Source organism: Meleagris gallopavo, chromosome Z (assembly GCF_000146605.3).
Source record: "Meleagris gallopavo isolate NT-WF06-2002-E0010 breed Aviagen turkey brand Nicholas breeding stock chromosome Z, Turkey_5.1, whole genome shotgun sequence".
Lineage (NCBI taxonomy): Eukaryota > Metazoa > Chordata > Aves > Galliformes > Phasianidae > Meleagris > Meleagris gallopavo.
In genome coordinates, this window is record NC_015041.2 from 18,411,600 (window position 1) to 18,426,658 (window position 15,059).

At 39.4% G+C, this 15,059-nt stretch overlaps 1 protein-coding gene across 1 annotated transcript in view; it reads left to right on the forward strand.

Annotated features, from left to right (window-relative positions):
• The window catches only part of IPO11 (importin 11), a 137,996-nt gene that overhangs the window by 79,332 nt on the left and 43,605 nt on the right, over nucleotides 1-15,059 (forward strand). The gene's annotated exons all lie outside the window — the stretch shown is intronic.

Sequence of the window (15,059 nt, forward strand, 5' to 3'; positions counted from 1 at the left end):
TAAAATTTGCCAAAAGCAAATGTATGCTTACTGTCACTATGCTGCAGCAGAGCCTCAGATGAGCAAACCTACCAATTTAAGGCTTGAAGAAAGGAAGGACAAAAGCGTCACAAATGGGATAATGGCAAAATCTAAGAGCAATGCATGGAAGGAGGAAGAATAATCCTGTACAATTACTTTTAGCAGATGATAGTGAGTCCTAACAGCGTGATACTGTTTTCTGTCCCTGTAAGAGATGAATGGGAAGACAGAACTAATAACTTTCTTCTGGGGTGAAATGTTCCCAAATACAGAAAGGCAATTATACCTGAGAGTTTATTGCTTTTGATGTGCAGGAGGGAGGAAAGGGGATAAATTGAATGGACTTGCTTACCTTAGCAGCCATTACCACAGCTCTTTTTTCAAGTCTACAGATGAATATGGGCAATGCCATTAACCCCAGGTACTGCCAATCCATCATATTACGTGGTTCGTGGCTGCAGTGCTTCTGTAACAATACAGAGGCTGCTAGCAGTTCTGCTAATTAAACAACCAGCGCTGGGAACAGCAATGCAGAAACTTACACCTACCCTCCACTGAAACACTATTTATAAAATAGCACTTTTTCATCTGTGGGAAAAGTCTCTGATGGCAAATTGTCTCTTGACAATGGCTGTGTTATTTATGAGCAAGAAAGCAACTGCTTTCTTAAGAATGATTTTTTGAAACAGGCTAGTAGTATGCAGCCTATACGTAAACAAGATTCTCAACTTCTACACAGAAGGCCAGGTATCTCATTGGAGAGCATCCAAAGGAGGGCTACAAAACTGGTGGAGGGTCTGGGGGGCCGAGGTGTGTGAGAAATGGCCTGGATGTGTTGGGCCCAGAGCAGAGGATTGAGAGGAGGTCTGATGGCAGCTGCAATTTCTCTCAGAAGCAGAGCGAGGGCAGTGCTGAGCTCTGTTCTGTGTGACAGCGATAGGGCCCGAGGGAACGGCATGGAGCTGTGGGAGGGGAGGGGCAGCTGGGGGTGGGGGACAGGGTCTGCACCAAAGGGCATGGAAAAGGGTCCCCACAGCACTGATCACAGCCTCAAGTGCTGGAATTCAAGGAGTGTTTGAATAGTGTTCTTAGGCACAGGGTTTGAATTCTGGGTAGTCAGACAAGAGTCTGACTTTGTGACCTTTGTGATCTTTGTGAGAACTTTCAACTCACACTGTACTTTGGTATTAATTTCTCTAGCTATACTGAATTTATAAGACATTTTTTAAAGTTTCTGCAAGCAGCTTTTTATTCCTTTTCTCTCTATAGCAATGTAATGACTTCAGGACCAAAAGAAGGCTCTGTGTTCTCCACAGAAGAACCCAAACTAAAGATCACTCAGTTACAAACAATCACAAGGAATGGAATTTCAAAGTTTTCTCTCTTTCAGCGAGTTCCACAAAGAGCCTTTAACCAGTTGTACTGAATAATAAGCATCTGCTGTAAGGAAAGAGGAAGGAATCGCTCAGAGCTAGGTAGCTACAATCCCTATGCTTGCAACATCCGAAGTACGGTGAACCATGTAATTAGATAAACCCCAAATGCAACATAACTTCCTAATTTTAACACTGCCCTCCACCAATGCCTGAAGTAAATCCTGATTCATTGCAGGATCACCATGGATCACAGAGCTTTTGTTAGAATATACAAAGAATATACAATTTTTAATAGTGACTCCGGACTCCGGACATTCTTGGCATATCTATAAATCCTCTTTTTCATCTTTTGTTCTTGTCATCAGAGATATCCTTTCCCACTGAGTTGCCCTTTATATGGTGAGAGAAAAAGCTATGAAAATCATATTAAAAAAGCTGGGTTGTTTCTTCTAGCAGCTGGGGTGGTGAAAACATGGCCCTGCAATACACAAACGGGCAAGATTGTAAATGCCAGGAAGAAGTCAGTCTTCTGAGCATTAATGAGGCAAAAAGTGGCATGAGAATCCTTCAGATAATGCTGGAGATGTCTTTGAGGTAAATGTGAAGGCCATGATGAGTAGATTTGTTCCTCAGGGAAATTATTTGTGTCAAAAAAGGTGCGAACTACTTTTTTCTCCAGTTATATGTACTTCTGAGGATTGTACTTAAAAACAATAGCAGGAAAACAGAAAATAGTGTCCCATATATGTCATGGGATATGTCATGCATGTTATCAGCCTCTACAGTACCCAGGAGAAATCTGTTCTGTGTGGCTAGATTGTTAAGGCCTAGATGAAGGCTGCAAGTCTGTTAAGTCTACTATCAGAGATCAAAAATATAATGTTTATCAAGTAAAATATTCTAAACCAAATAGCTAATGCTTTTTTTTTTTTTCTTTTTCTTCTTTCCACTCCAGAGTTTGACTGAGGAGAAGAGCAGGTTGTCACAATGAAGAGTGAGTTGTTGGGCATTTTTAGAAAGTCATTGCTCAGAAACCTGAGAACTACATTTATAGCTTTGGGTATAGCTTTGGAACCAGTGTGTGGCATATCTGAAAATAGTTATACTTAGCATAATGTTTTTTTCTGTCACAAGCTTAACCGTACGCAGTGTTCAGACAAGAATTTTCTTAGTTTACTTGGTTTGTGGCCAGCCTTTTGAGATATGTGAACATTTTTCAATATACAGATACCTGAGAATCTTCATGACTATTAACATGCATACACAGAGTGAGAGGAGAGCAGGTGTGTATTCGTGAAAGTTTTCTCTCATCTTCAGTCCTTGAAAAGGGACAGAAAGTAGTTAGATGAAACGTATTTCTCCTGAAGATGCTCAGACAGCTTTTCATGTTTCCCTGTGGCTGGTGAACTTTGGAAGGAAGGATGAAGTCAGCTGAACCTCAGTCCACAGTGATAACAGGAACTGATTCCACTGATCTGTGCTCTGGTTCTTAAAGTTTATGGATGCAGTCCTTCATTCCCATTGAATGTTAATGCCTGTTCTACATTTTAAACCTGTTGTTGTTTGGGCAGAAATAAAACTTGCATTCATGTGTGTCTACCAAGCCTAAAAAAGAAAATTACACTTCCAAAAATTTGTCAATAATGAGAAACTGATAACCAGGTTGATCCATGTAATTCTCCTACAATACTTCCGCTAAACTCTCCCTTGCTTTTTGTGAATCTCAGTCTTTTTCTCTATAGTTGTATCATATCCTGAAACCTGCCCAGTCATCTGTGCAGTTGGCTTGCAGTCCTTATTACGCAGAAACTGGGATTTCTTGAGACCCCCCACTTCTGAACATGGAAAGTCTTTGGGAGGCCAACACAGTGAAAATATGCACTTGTGCTGAAGAATGGTGTTCAGCCTCTGAGCCAAACACAAGGCTCAAACAAAACCTCTGTTAGAATTGAGAGACTTCAGCAACACCTGTGACTGCTTCACGTTAATTTTTTTTTTCTTTTTTTGATTGCTTTGAAATTTTTCTCTGTGAGGCTTTTGTTGTACAACAGCTAGAATAATCTACAGAATGATGGCAGGGCTAAGGATTTGGAATTGGATACGTAGCAGGATTTTCATCTTCAGAGAACAAAAGCTGATGTTCGGACACAGCAGTTGTTTTTCTTGATAGGCTTTTAGTGAGAATATGATAGTATGAGAGAAGGTTTTGTAAAGATGAAAAATCAAAGTAAGTGCGCATGAAGGTACAAGGGTCATGCAGTGTTTTATTCTAAACAGAAGTGAAACTTTTCTTCTTTGGTTCTGTTAATGTGGGATAGGAAAAGGCAGAAATACATGTAGATTCTGAGTTAGAGTGGAAAGAAAAAGACTCATTAGAGTGAATTCTGGTTAGAATTCAGTTCAATTTCTCAAGCCAGCTTGATTCTGTTGAATTTCAGATAATGTCCAAAATTTGAGATCTTTGTTTACATTTTCTAAACCATGTAAATCTCACTAAATAAAATCTTGTGCTTTTTTTGCAATCTGAACACAAAGTGATGAACATCTGGTATGTTGGGGTTTGTTTGTTTTGATAGATCAGCTTACATTAGCAAGACTTGGGATTTTGAACCAGAAATTTCGGGTAAAGCCATAAAGGATGAACATGTGCTTTTCTCTCCCTCTCTCTCTTTGTCTTTCTTTCCACTCTTTTTTTTTTTTTTTAATAATATATTTTTTTCTGAAGCTGGAACCACTTCCACAGCCTCTTATTGTGCAATTATATTCATAATTACTACCACTATCTGTGATACTTTCACCTTTATCAGATTTGATTTCCTTACAACACAGTCTCATATGAACTCATATTTGAAGCTTAAAGCTGTAAGAAATTGGGTTTGAGTATTTTCAGTTTTGCAGGTCCAGAGTAATTAGTATTTCCATTGTTTGATGTATCTTTTATTCTTGATTTTAAAAGCAAAATTGCTTGAGTCAATGGTATAAAAAGGAAGTAAAAGAGTTCAAAAGATTTTCCATTGCCTGGGTTAATTTGATGTCAGACCACCATATGGGAGGAACAGAATTCAGAGTTAAACACCTATGTTTCACTGTACTCATTTGTGCTTAGCTCTGGTCATAATCTGTAAAACCCACTCCTCATCACATCTGGCAAAGCACTGGTAGGTGTGAGACTGCCAGATAAATGTAGATGCTGCAGAAATAAGCACTGCAGATGGTGCTCCTCACTGTGAATGTTTTGACTTGGCTTAATACATTGAAAAGGAAGCTATGCTTAGTGGGTGGATGTACAAAGTGTGAGAGTAGAGATGCAGATGTGTGCAAGGTAAAGACTGTAAGACAAAAGCCAGGCTGATCTTGCCATACATTTTGTGCCTCTGTGTCATCAGCCTGATTTAGCTGAAAGCTCATTTGGTTGCTCTTTGATCTCACTTTGTTTGAAAGGCTTTGCTTCTGAGGTGGTGCCAGTACAAGGGAATGAATGTGAAGATGTGGGGACAGATGCCAGCTAGCATTTTGTTACACCTCCTGTTTTCAACGTTCTTTCTAAATCTGAATCCACATGGCTCAAATTGTGGACCTGAAACCAGGAGGTAAAGAGTCAGCTCACTGTTCAGGTGCCATGATGGAGTTGCAGGGAGCGGTGATGAATGACTTTGTAGCAGCGAACCCAAAGCAGCAAAGAGCATGATCTGTGCTCAGGGACTGCAGCATGCAAGTGGTGCAAGAGTTTCTTTGATGCTGAAATCACATCTGGGGACTGTTTGTCCATAACTTTACACAAAACTCAGTCATGTCTAATAAACTTATGTCTTTTTGCTCTGTTCCACCACTTGGCCTCCTTAGCTGGCCTCAGACTAGCCAGATCTGACCTCTTCTCCTTTAGCATTAGACCAGTGAGGACTAAAAGGAGTCAGCAGTCATACTGTGGTCCCGTTTCCTCCAGATAGAAGGTATCAGCACAAAAAAATCCAAATTCATTCCTTTGCCTTTTCTTTTACTTCTCGTCAGAAACGTAAGCTGCAGCCATCATTCTAAACAATAAGAAAGTTACTTTTTTTTCTGATACATTGGAATTACAAGAGGAAATGGATAGTTCTTTGCAGATAAGGACACAAATGGACTTTATTGTTCCAAGCTGTTTCTCCTCTGTGCTTTACTGACCCTTAAGGCAAAGGAAGGAGCAGCAGCAGGAGCAACAACAACAACAACAACAAAACAGCAAGAGAGGATTGTGTAAAGCACAAGAAAGGATATTGAGGTTTAGGGGAATTATCTGAGAAGGATGAATACTGTGTTATAGCTCCAGTCTCTTTCATTCTGAGCTTCTGGCTGCTGTTCTCCTAGCAGGCTCTGGATCAGATGTTTGGTTCAGAGTTCCAGCCCTTCCTGACCCTCCGTTGCTCACGGGCATGTTCTTTACCCAACCATACTGGCAGGATCAATAAGAGTAGCTTGAATAACTGACTGCAAACACTACAGTACACAGTGTGCTTGGAAAATCAATATAATTGGAAGGTATGCCTGCAGTGAAACTTGTGAGCTACTCAGCTATGAAGATCAAATTCTAATTTTGTACACTGCTTTCAAATATGCTGATGAGATTGTTGTTTGCTTTGCAATGATCAGTTTTCATTTGTTAGAGCTAGTCCAAATTAAATCTATGTTTAGTCCAGCATGATCTGATCATGTTAGTATCTAACCGTGCAAGAACTAACTGGAACCAATTTGAACTTTGATCATTTCTGTTGACTATATATACGTATATAAATATACATATGTTTGCATTGTCACCTTGCATGCACACATACACACACAACTATCTCAGATTTCCTTGAAATTTCTTACTTTTAGCCAGTGTTGTTTTCATCATGCTCATAACACTTGTGGCATGTGTAGTCAATGTTCAGCTTCTTTCCTGGCAAAGTGAAGTAGAGGTGTGAGATTGGTTTGTTTTCATTTCCCAGCAGCCTGAAATATCTCTGGGTAACAGTTTCGAATCCTGTCTTTCAACTGACTTTTTCTCTCAGTCTGTAGATCTTAAAAAAAATATTTTTACAACAAACTTCAGAAATAGAGCACTGAATTAAAAAATCAAATGGGTGTGATTAGTGTTCAGCTTCATTTACTTCCAAAGTTAACGGTTCCTCAGTTTTAAGTCTGCATTCTGCTTTCCATGTTCATGTGGACACTCAGTTATTCAATCTGCAGTAGGAGATATTTCTTATGTTCCCATTGGTTGCGTATGAAGTCATGGAGAAAGTGCTGCTATAGTATTGCTCATCTGAAGTGTGTTCTCTGCCTTGCACAGTATGTGAGAAGCAGTGCAGCTTTATTCAGCTGAAGGAACAAAATCCTGGCTTGTGCCCTTCCTGGTGCATCTTTAGATGCACAAGATAGTACTGAAGTACTGAAGTAGTGTTGCTATCAGCTATCATCACTGGGCAGAGCAGGTCCTTGGCACCTTGCTCTTGTTCTGCTGCAACAGGAAAAGCAGTGCTCACATGTGTCAGGTAAGCATTGCCCTAGGGACTGTCTACACTTGCTGCACAGCTTCTGTGTTCCTGCTGGCTTCCCTGGAGCAGCTTATGGAGAAAAGACAGGTACATCCTGCCAATAGAAGCATACATTTTGCAGATGTGAGGAATTACTCCATACTTATGAAAGAGTGACTTGGGGTCAATTCAGAAGTCTGCAATGTATGCTTTGTACTAGTGATAGCCTCATGATTTTTTTCCTTGTAAGGGTAGCTTTTTTTTTTTTTTTAATTCCACTGATTCTACCCTGACATCAGGCTTTTCTTTCCATTAATGCACATTATATGATATGACGAAAAATTTTGACTTGTTAATTTGCACTTTCGATAGTGTTCTTAAATTCTGAACGCCTCTAAGGAACCTTCCTGAAGAATGTGCCTCAGTGATGAGGAGCCCATGTTTCCTGGGACTAACCAGCTGCCTTTAGGGAGGAGGCAGTGGGAGAGGCATAGGAGAGAGCCCGTAGCTGGAGGAAACAGTGTTGCTCCACGCTGACTGCTGATGTTCTTGAAGTCCTGTGTCTATCCCCTGGGGCTGTGGACTATTCATGCGATATTTTAAAGTGATTTTCTTTCATGCTGGGGTTAATGGAGTGTGCTAAAGCAAATTCTTAATTATCTGCTCTGCAAGATTTTGATGCTTTACCCTTAAATGAACAATGATGTATTTCACACTGTAAATCCTTGGTACCATCAGAAGATAAGTGAATTTACATCTCCTGTGTTTTTCTTTGGGATTTTGTATCCAAAGGCTGTGATATATCCATGAACTGAGCAAGCTTATCTCTATTTTTTTTCTGTTCCATCCTCAGATGTCTAACATGATACAGCCAGGAATTATTCAGCTGAAAGACATTAAACTCATTTCAATAGCATTCTTTACATAGATTCATAGAACAAGCTTTGTAGATTTGGAGGATTTTTAATGCTGTTAACTTCTTAGATTCAGAGCTGCCTATTTTATCATATTCTGCATATTGCACCATCTATGGTTCCTGTAAAGGGAAGTCAGCAGTTTTCTATTCTATTTGAATGTCAAACGTACTATGCCTTAGTCTTCCTATTTACAGAAATAAGGTTTAGAGAAAACTCAGTGTATGGCAACTTGTAGCATAAGTAGCTTACAGTAGTGAAAGCCAGAATGGAAAATACGATGCTTCCAAATCAAAAGATAATTGTGCCACTCTTTTCCTTTTACTCTTCTCATTTTCCATCTACCAAGTTTTACCTTATAAATTTCTTCCACTGTCACTGACAGAATTGCAGATTTACTGTAATCCTGATGGCTTATACACTCCTTTGGAAATGCTTTTTTTTTTTTTTTTTTTAGTTCTGGGTCAGATATTTTACTGTGCTTTGGACTAGTTCTTTGTAGAACTGGTGGTCTTCTTGAAGGCTGAGATCAATAATGTTTTTCTACAATAAATGAAGTTTAACAGGATTATGGAATACACAGTGCATTAGTGCTTTCCTATTTCTTCCTGGTCTGTGCCTATCATTTTCTCAGCAACACCATCCCTTCTTTCTGTTCAGTACTTATACCTGTTAGATGTGACTCAAAATGCTATACTGAAGAAGCTCTGGGAAATAAAAACTTACATATTTTGTACAAAATTTAACAAGTTGTAATCCAGTGTTTCTCCTTCAAACAGATCATTACCATTCTCCTACCATCATGTGATGAAGACAACAGTCAAACATGGAAGTAATCACTTGCTCTCATGTTAGTTTTTTTATGGTTATATTCATAGAACCACCAGGATTGGAAAAGGCCTCAAAGATCATCCAGTCCAACTATCCACATATCACTGCTATTTCCCACTAAACCATGTTGCTCAGTACAGCATCTAAATGTTTCTTAAAGTCCTCCAAGGAATGGTGACTTTACCACCTCCCTGGGCAGCCATTCCAGCACCTGACCACTCTCTCTCAAAAGTATTTCCTAACATCCAACCTGAATCTCTCCTGGCACAATTTGTGACCATTCCCTCTAGTCCTATTGCTATTCACATGAGAGAAGAGGCTGACTCTCACCTCACCCCAGTGTCCCTTCTGGTAATTGTAGAAAGCAATAAGGTCACCCCTGAGCCTTCTTTTCTCCAGATTGAACAATCCCAGATCCTTCAGCTTCTCCTTCCTTGCCCGTCCCTTTTGAAGAGCGTGTAGTCATCAATCGCAGCACTCCAGTTGTTGGACCAATCCGACTAAGTTTTCATAATGGCAAGAAAGTCATAGTTTGCCTGCCACACAATGGCTTCCAGATCTTCCTGTTTGTTGCCCATACTGTGTGCATTGGTATAGATGCACTTCAGCTGAGCCACTTGCATTACTCCCAGTCCCATCATCATTCCTCTAGGCTCATCCCTAGAAGGCCTAGCTTTGTTTTCTTCCTGCTTCATACCTAATTTAAATCCCTTTTAACTAGCCCTGCCAGTTCCTGGGGTAGATCCATTTCCCCCTTTGAGATAGGTGAGTCCCACCCACAGCCACCAGACAAAGTGCCAAGTAAACCGCCCCATGGTCAAAGAAGTCAAAATTCTTGCATTTGCACCAGCCTCTCAGCCATGTATTTATAGGATTGATTTTCCTGCTTCTTTCATTATCCTTCCCTCAGGATCTGGCTCTTGGTCTTGTTGAACTTAATCCCACTGTCTGCAGCCCAGCTATCCAGATCCCTCTGAAGGATGTTCCTACCCCCAAGCAGATTGACACTTACTCCTACCTTGCTGTCATCTACAAATTTACTGAGAGTGTGCTCAGTGCCCTCATGTAGGTCATCAGTAAAGACACTGAACAGTATGGGCCCCAGTACTGACTTCTGGGGAAAAGCACTTGTGATTGTTAACAGTTGAATTTAACTCCATGGGCCTGGCCCTACAGCCAGCAAAGAGTACACCTGTTCAGACCATGGGCTGCCAGCTGCTGCAGGAGAACGCTGTGGAGAGACAGTTCAAAGGCTCTGCTGAAATCAAGGCACCTACGTCAACAGCCTTTTTCTCATCCACTAGATGGGTTTTTTGATCATAGAAGGAGATCAAGTTAGTAAAGCAGGACCTTCCTTTCAAGAACTCATGCTAACTAGGCCTGATCTCTCAGCTGTCCCTCATATGCCATGTGATCTCCCTCACGATGAACTGTTCCACATCTTTCCTGCCACTGAAGTCAGATGACAGGCTTGTCGTTCATGAGTTCCTCTTTATGACCCTTCTTACAGATGAGAGTCACATTGGCAAGCCTCCAATCCTCTGGGACCTCTATGGTTGACCAGAAACAGTGATAGAAAGACCTGGTAGTCAATTCCTCCAGCACCCTCAGCACTCTCTGATAGATAAATTGTAATGACGAATAGTTGTTTTGTACATCTGCTGCCACAACTGTACAGCTAACCAGCAAGCAACAAGCAGTATTAATGAGGCAGAGTAACTGAAGACTTTGGCATGCATAACCTACCCATGGTTATCCAGGATGCTAATTGTAGTTTTTGATTGTGCTTGGAATTTTGAAGGAATTGAAGAATTTTACATGTTCATTTAACTTGAGTCATTCTCGCACATTGAAAATCCCTCTAACACAAATAGAACAGCCTTTTCATTTTTCTAACTTCATCAAAACTTTGCTGTGTGGAAACTGATTAGAAATATCAGTGCTTTGTTTATTTCACTTGAAGTTCTTGCTGATGACACCAGACCTCCATTATATACTGAATTTTCAAAATGCAGCACTTGTATTTCTGGTTCTGAACTTTGCATCAGTCAGCCAGTCTTTGGTGTGAGAAGATTTATTAGCAGTTGTTGAGTCTTCAAAGAGATAAAATTATCAGTAGGTAAATTAATTTTCATAACTTCTGTCATTGATGCGTTATTAGTAAGACTTGGCAGAGCTTGCAAGACCATCTGCATTTTGTGCCTATCTTCAGCTTACTGTTTTTCTGTAAAAAAAAATCAGACCTGGTCCAGTGGGACAGCTCTGCTGAATGTTTATTTGTTATTTGTATATCTGCCAAATAAATTTTACCTGATTAATTGTCTTAACAACCAATACCATCTCAAGCTATTGGTGAAAGCAAAACCTCAAGGCTGATATCATTAGTAGGTACAGATTAGGTAAAAGCAGCATTAAAAACTCATAGGAATAGTGCTCTGAATCTCAGTGCTGCCTTTTACTGTCCAGAAATGCATAAAGAGGAATTCAGTGTCAGAATACCCTTTTTCTGATTCTTGCTCCAGGAAAGACATAATACACTCAGAAATAAGCATATTGTAAGGTTCTGTTGGCCTAAGAAATGTTTTGCACTGGAGGATTCTGAAAAAGGAATTGGCACATAGATCACTTATATATATATATATATTTTAATATTGCATGTAAATTGCCCCTGGATCATGCATGTACAACAATTCAGTTTCCCTCCCCCTCTTCACACATTTGCAAGCCTTCAGCAGAAAGCTGTTGCTTTTTTTTCACAGGAATTTAAGCACTCCTCATAATCATGTAATCAGTTCATCTCAGCTTAGGATAAGCAAGGTGACAAATGAGCTGGCAAAACAAGCTAAGTAAATGATCCATGTTTTGTGTCTCCACCTCCAGGTCCCTAAGCAAAAAGAAATCAGATAAATTTGTGTATGCATGTAGAATTGTCTGAGGTGGTCGTGTGAAGGATGTTCTGTGCTTTACTTTTATATGGCAGCAGCGGCACTTGAGAAGAAAGCAACTACTAAAAATAAATGTCAATGAAACCTTGAAATAAAAATTAAATCATAAGGATGCCACTCAATCACTTTACTATGACCAAGAAAGTGCCTATGTGGAAACTGAAGGATTTCATTGTCTTGTTTTAATAGTTTGCACAGCCTGAACCTAGCTGTTTCCATAATGTTCATTTCACATGCAGAATGCTTGTTGGAGGTGCCCAAGCAAACAGGGCTGTTATTATGTTACAATACATAGGATTTCCCTTTGCTGTCTGACAAAACAGTCAGGCCAATGAGTGTTACTAGCTCTTCAGCCTCAAGTTCTGCCTTGGACAGAACATCGCTGGTGGGATGGTCCTGAAGTTCCTGCCGGCAGTATTTTGTGAGATTGACAAGCTGTAGTGAGTTTCTGAAACAGTCATTTCACACTTCAGCTTTGCCCCATCCTCTGCTTATGGAAATGAGCTGAGAAATAGCAGACTGCACAGAAACCTTCATGTGCTTCCTTGTTTGTTCCCACTTGCTGTAGGAGGAAAGTCACCAACTATCCAACTACTGCTGTCCTTTCAACAGATGTTGTAGCGCCCTCACACTTCATCATGATAACTGCGTATGTCTTGCTTTAGTTTTCCTTTGTGAGACTGAAGAGTCGTGGAGACAGCAGCCACTTTCTGTCATACAGACCATGGGTTTCTTTGCAGGTAAGGGGAGCCCATATACTGACATGTTTTATTCTTACATCTATAGTATGTGGTGCACACATTGAAATATCATGGGGATAGTAGATATTAAATAGCTTATAAATGTACTTTTTACACACCTTGGGAATTCAACTTGATTTTCCTACTTTGATAGGACTTGATAAACTTCCGTGTCTTGACAAACATCAGCTAGTACTTTTCCAATTTATAGTTTCTGTCAATGTGTTTCTCCTTTCATGAACCAGTATCATCTCTTACATATTGATAGTTTTTTTTTTTTTTTTGCTCAGGCTATCAAGTGTAGTAAATCAGTCTGTCACTGTCTTTGGCATCTGGAATATAGTATTTTTCCTAGCCAGAATTTTCTGACTTCTCTGAAGTTGTGAAAACAGCTGTCTTCCCTCTAACAATGCTTTGTTTCCTTTATTTGTTGTTCTTCAACATGTTTCTTGGATGTTATTATGCCAGATACAGAGAAAATGCATGTCATATTAAAAAAGGTACAGAAATATACTACTATATTATTCTCCGTGTCTACCATTTAATCAGAGATTAAAATGCCAAAGATAAGAGATTTAGCTCTCCTTGGTGATGGCCCAAAGGTTGGTGTTCCAGAGAGTTAGAAAGTAATTATTTATTCCCAGATAATTTTCATTCAGTTATGGATTTTTATGTTTCTATGCAGGTAGCTCTGAAAGTAACACTTATTTATTTCCATGGAAATTGCTACAGATACAAAGAGCATAATAACACTATTTGATGGAGCAAATTCTCAGCTGTAAAACACTGTTTTTCAACAGTCAGCATCATTAGTGATGTATTTTTTTACCACGATGAGTAAGAGACTGTGAAAAACTGCATGGCCATTTGAAACACGTCTTGTCTTCCACGTTGCTGTTCAGCAAGCATCAATTAATGTAAATGTGTGCCATTATTTTCTGCATAGAGGAATTTAATGACATATCTTTTCTTCATCCTTACTACCATGTCAGACACTGCCTTGTCACAGTGCCACTCTGCTGTCATCTGTCATATGGAATATTGGCGAGAAGGATCAACCTCCACTGCCATACCACCAACATCCACTTTTGACACTGTGGCCCAATGTAGTAAAATAGGAGGCATTACTTTTAGAGCAGCCATGTTCTATGGTAACTGTTGAGTCACGGCCTGAATCCCTGATTGAGCACCTGGGGAAAGAACTGGGGAAAGCACCTGGGAGCATAGGTGAAGGCAATTCAGTTGTGTGACTAGAAGGGGTGGAGCCTGGCTGCACCTCTCTTAGACCCCATTTAAGGGTTGACTGCCACAGGGAAAGATTTCTTTCTGGAGGTTCTTCCTTGTTGGAGTTTTCCACTGTGAACCTGGGATCTTCTGATGCGAATGAGAAATCTTCTTTCCTTCCTTTATAGCACCTCTCTATTGTGCTAATCCTTCCATCATCACACCTTTGTTGTAATGTCTTTCACATTGTATTGATCTGTCGGATTGCTACATGTGTACTGCTGTTATCTTTTATTACTAGACTTTTAAGAGTGTATACTTAACATGTGTGATTTAGGACTTTACAAAACACCCTACACATCCTGTATTTCAAGCAGATATTGACTGAATAACAATTTGTTTTGACAGAAAATTCAAATTGGGTGCTGCAAACAAAACAGTTACTTGGAAAGAGAATTAGGTGTATAAATTTTTTGACAAAGCAGAAATTTTGATGGGCGTGGCTGCTTCTTCAAAGTGAGCTGAAGGAGAATACTATTATTTTGCTTCTGGGTGGAAGCTACTAAAAAGTTAGAAACCTGAATGAAGAACAGTTTGAAGGAACAAGTATTTTCCAATTATCTTTTGGAATTACAAACGACCAATTGCATGAATTTCTGTTAGCTGAAATTTTTTTACTTTCTCAGAGTGGGGGGAATATGGATGGGAAGGAAATCTTAAGGAACATTGACTTATCTGAACTTTTATGCCTGGTGTTTTAAGCGTTCATCACATCAGGAACCACTTTAAAATGATTATATAAATTTATTATGTTCTTATATGGTTATCCCTATTATGTTACTCCATCTATTAATATTTTTAAACATAAAACAACTCTCCTTTCTGCAGAGGAGCTCAGTAAACAGATGCCAGTTTCTACAGGCTTGTATTTTTCAAATATCTAATGAATTTTCATTTTAATGTAAGATGAGAAGTGGACATAAGATGTTGCTGGTTGTTTTCAGGAAATCGTCTTCTAAAAAAAACTTTCTCAGTTTTTTTTGCTCACTTCACAATTTCACATTGTTGTTCATTTTTTTACTGAAAAGGTGACTGTTGGTACAAGCTCTTTGTGCCCACTTTGCACCATGTCGTTCCAGCAACAGAAGGACAAATGGCAGGCAAGGAGAATAATGGTTACACAAGCGCAGCTTGTTGAGGAACAATAAAGGCAGCCTTTATCCAGAGGAATCCTGGATCTGAAGAACCTCATTGAAAAACCCAATATGACATATTTTACAAAGGCAAAGAAGTTGGAAGAAAAAATTAAGGAGTAGAGAATTCTCATTAGAATTCTTAATGTAGGCTTCATAAAGTAATCTGGTTTATTCTCAAAAAAAAAAAAAAAAAAGAAAGAAAAAGGAAATTAAAGTTTTTTTTTAAAAAAAAAAAAAGTACTAGAAGCTAGTGTCCAGAGATAAGTAGTCTCACACCAATGGCTTGATTTCTAAATTTTAGAAGAGATATTCTGGACTTT